Source organism: Octopus bimaculoides, chromosome 5 (assembly GCF_001194135.2).
Source record: "Octopus bimaculoides isolate UCB-OBI-ISO-001 chromosome 5, ASM119413v2, whole genome shotgun sequence".
Lineage (NCBI taxonomy): Eukaryota > Metazoa > Mollusca > Cephalopoda > Octopoda > Octopodidae > Octopus > Octopus bimaculoides.
The window spans coordinates 34,459,014-34,463,342 of NC_068985.1; the positions used below are offsets into that span (position 1 = coordinate 34,459,014).

Genomic DNA, 4,329 nt, shown 5'->3' on the forward strand with positions numbered 1-4,329 from the left:
AATGTATTTAAGGTTAGTGGAGGGTTTGTGATAAGGGAAGAAGGTTTTTGTGTGTAGGTCTAGAGTGACATCCAGGAAGTTGGCTATAGATGTTTCGTCTTCAAATATTATAGTAAAGCCCATTCTACTGAAAAACCTAGCTAGTCTATTTTTAACTTTTTGTATTTTTTGGTTTGTGGTATTATCCAAATAGAGTAAACAGTCGTCTCTGTATAGACCACCCTTAACATTTGGGAATTGGTCTTCTAATTCATAAAGAATGTATGTGCAGACCAAATCAGCTATTTGTGCTGAATCGAAAGTTCCCATAGGGACATCAAATCCTTCTGGGGTGTCCTTACGTATCCATAGTTTATTATTGAATTTAATTATAGAATTTATATTATCCTATCGTCTCCCAACTCTACACTCTGAATTTTCTTTTTCTTTTTTTCTTTTTTCTTTTCTTTTCTTCCCTTCTTGTCCAACGTACTATCTGGTAGCGCCCTAATCTCCAACGGTTTTTTCAAATGAATTACGTTATAACCTTCTCCAACTATAGTTCTCATATTCGGTTATAATGTCTTACGTTTAAGCTAGTTCCCATACATTTCCCTGAGGAGAAGTTTACATTTTTAACATCGCCGATTCCTATGGATCGCATAAATTGTAATTCTTCGAAACATATGTCGGAATAAAAGTATGCAGTTATAATATGCGTTTACTCCATTCTTTAAATTTATATATGTGTATATATATATATATATATATACAGAACACAGTGTGAATAATGGACAGAGTCAACAACTAGTGAAAAGGTTGCAAGATGCAATGAAAATTTTTCAAAAATAAAGAAGGGAATGAGTGGAAATTTTACCAGTGTGTGTGTTAAATTACAAGGCACTAAAAGAGAATGACTCTCCCCAGACACAATATATATATATATATATATATATATAAAATTTTGAATGGTACAATAATGCACTATAATATTAAAAAATGGACTATATATTTGTTATAATCTAGTTATTAATAGTTCGATGATATTTCGGAATACAATTCCTTCTTCAGATCTTCTTAGGAGTCTATGCTATAAACTGTTTACTAACGGCTTTTCTTTTTTTTTCCGGAAGTGACGTAGTAGTGGTCTCACAAACCTCCTTCCGGAATTCCTCATGAGTAGTGTGTGAGGTCGGCTATGTTTCAATCTCGTGTGTGTTGGTATATCTGTAGCGCTGCTTCTAAATTATGTGTTATATGTGCAACTTCTCATTTTTTTTGTTATAAACAATACATGAGCGTTTTATTAAGAATGAACCTACGCGCGTCCAGATCTAGCTAAATAATATATTGATTACCAATCTCTAGCCTGTTGTTAATTCGGGGTCCTAGTCTGTGTATGAGTAATGCTTCCTTAATTCTTAAATTACCCAAATTTCTTTCATTGTCCTCAATTGTGACTGATATGCTCTTGTCAGTGTTCCGGCATCTGTCTAGATATTTTCTGAAGGAAGAGGCTCTCATGTTCAGATGTTCTTTGATGCAGATGTGTAACGGTCTTGTGCTACCCACATAAAACTTGTTGCATTTGTTACATTGTATTCTATATACAGTATTTACTCGTTGGTATAAATGTGTGTCACGATGGGACAATTTGTTAATGTGCATTGATTGTTGTCCCTTATTCATTTCTTTGCGAGGTGTTCTCTCAGAGAGGGGCCGGGGTGGGCTAGTTGTGTGTCTAGCTCTTCTCTTCTTATGGCTGTTCGGATGGCTGTAGTTATCCTCTCACTAAAATGGGGTATTTTAAGGAAGCATGTGTTGCTGGGTTTTCTATGTGTTCGGCATGCTGGTCATCTTGGGTACTTAAGCTGATTTATAATAGATCTAGGATACCCGTTGGTTTTCAGTATATTTAGGAAGCATGTAGTGTGGGTCATCTTGTCCTCCTTTCTGCTGCACTTGCCTTGGATACGTGCAAGTTCGTTTCTGGCGTATCCTATTTTGGCACCGAATGGAAGTGCTGAATTGTATTGGACAAACATATCTCTACTGGCTGCTTTCCTGTAGAACTCGGTGTGGATCTCTCCTTCTTCTGTTATATTCAAGTAATGATAGTGATCCAGTGATGTCGGGATGTTCTATAGTGAACTTTATGTTCATGTCCATGCTATTGAAGGTCGTGAATATTCTCTCAGCCTCTTCACGGGAGGTTGTGTGTATGAGGATGTCATCTACGTACCTGGTGAAGAATGCGCATGAGCGGCAGATGTTGAGTGCTCGGTGTTCCAGATGGTTCATATAAGTGATGGCTAGTAGGCCCGAGAAACTGGATCCCATGGGGAGACCTGTTGTCTGTTTGTATATATGGTCCTGGACCATATGATTAACTGGACACTAAACTCAGCTTCCGAAGACCTGTTGGGGAAAGTGAAATTGAAATTGTGATTGAACCAAATTCGATGACTGGCACCTGTGCCACTGGAGTGCTAAGAGCACCGCCTGAGCGTGATCATTGCCAGAGCAGCTGTCTGGTTTCCATGCCAGTGGCACGTAAATAGCACCATTTGAGTGTGATCGTTACCAGCGTCGCCTTACTGGCACTTGTACCGGTGGCACGTGAAAAAGCATTCGAGCGAGATCGTTGCCAGTGCCGCTGGACTGGCTCCTGTGCAGGTGGCATGTAAAATACACCATTTTGAGCGTGGCCGTTGCCAGTACTGCCTGACTGGCCCTTGTGCCGGTGGCACGTAAAAGCACCCACTACACTCTCGGAGTGGTTGGTGTTAGGAAGGGCATCCAGCTGTAGAAACTCTGCCAGATCAGACTGGAGCCTGGTGCAGCCATCTGGTTTGCCAGTCCTCAGTCAAATTGTCTCCAACCCATGTTAGCATGGAAGGCGGATGTTAAACGGTGATGATGATGATTATTATCTGTCTGCTGTTCTTTTGCTTGGTTTTATTATGGGCTCTGTTAATTATTATTATTATTATTATTATTATTATTATTATTATTAATATTATTATTATTATTATTATTATTATTATTATTATTATTATTATTATTATCATTTTTCAATTCTGTTTCCTTTTCTTGCTGAGTGCCTTTCTGACACCAAGGGCAGAAAAACACACAGTATAGATTTGTAGGACATTAACATAATCACACCAAATTGTGAAAGAAAGAAAAAAAAGTGGGGTGGGGAGAAAGACAGAGAGAAAAAGAAAAAAATATAAAATATAATAGTAAACAAAGAAAATAAAGGGCAAAAAAGGAAAGAAATTTCACAGTAACAATGCTTTTCTTACTACATGTCATGTACCAGTTACTACAAACTTTTGCTTTTCCTGCATGGATGGTAATCCAGGGATCATTCTCAAATAATTTAAAGTTTGTTCATTTCAAGTGCTCCTACAATCACTAGTATTGTAATCATCTTAAGATACAATCTTTGCTCTTACTACTGTGTGGTATTATTAAATGTTTAGTTTCAACTATTGTCTTGTACTTGAGATAATCATAAATAAGTGAGGGTTGGAGGAGATAGTAGGAAAGAGAGCGAAGCAGCTTGGTGTATAGACCAAATTCCACATTGTTATTATTTTCATTATTAAGGTGGTGGTGAGCTGGCAGAATCATTAGCATGCTGGACAAAATGCCGAGCAGCATTTCACTCATTGCTACATTCTGAGTTCAAATTCCACTGAGGTAGACTTTGCCATTCATCTTTTTGAAGTTGATAAGTACCAGTGTAATACTGGGGTCGATGTAATCAGCTAGTCCCCTCCCCTAAAATTTCAGGTCTTATATCTTTAGTAGAAAGGATTATTATTATTATTAAAAGGATTTGTGTTACTTCTTCCAGAAAGTAAAGAAACAATAAGAAGAGTGCGACTGTTATCGAATGAACAATATCTTGACATCTTGTGTGTCTTCCACAAGTTCAAAATAAACATCCCAATCTACTTCATTCCTTTAAATATTACCAAAATGAAGTAGATTGAGATGAAAAACACACAAGATGTTGAAATATTGTTCATTTGATAACAGTCGCATTCTTCTTCTTCTTATTATTATTGTATAAGACAGCAAACTGGCAGAATCATTAGCATGCTGGGCAAAATGCTTAGTGGTATTTCACCTGTCACTACATTATGAGTTCAAATTCTGCTGAGGTCAACTTTGCTTTTCATCCTTTCGGGGTCGATAAAATAAGTACCAGTTGAACACTGGGGTCGATGTAATACACTCCCCACCAAATTTCTGCCTTTGTAGCAAAAATTTGAAACCATTATTATTATTATTATTATTATTATTATTATTATTATTATTATTATTATTATCATTATT

General features: G+C 36.9%; 1 protein-coding gene across 1 annotated transcript in view; it reads left to right on the forward strand.

Annotated features, from left to right (window-relative positions):
• Nucleotides 1-4,329, forward strand: part of LOC128247863 (uncharacterized) — a 58,283-nt gene that overhangs the window by 42,097 nt on the left and 11,857 nt on the right. The window lies entirely within an intron of this gene.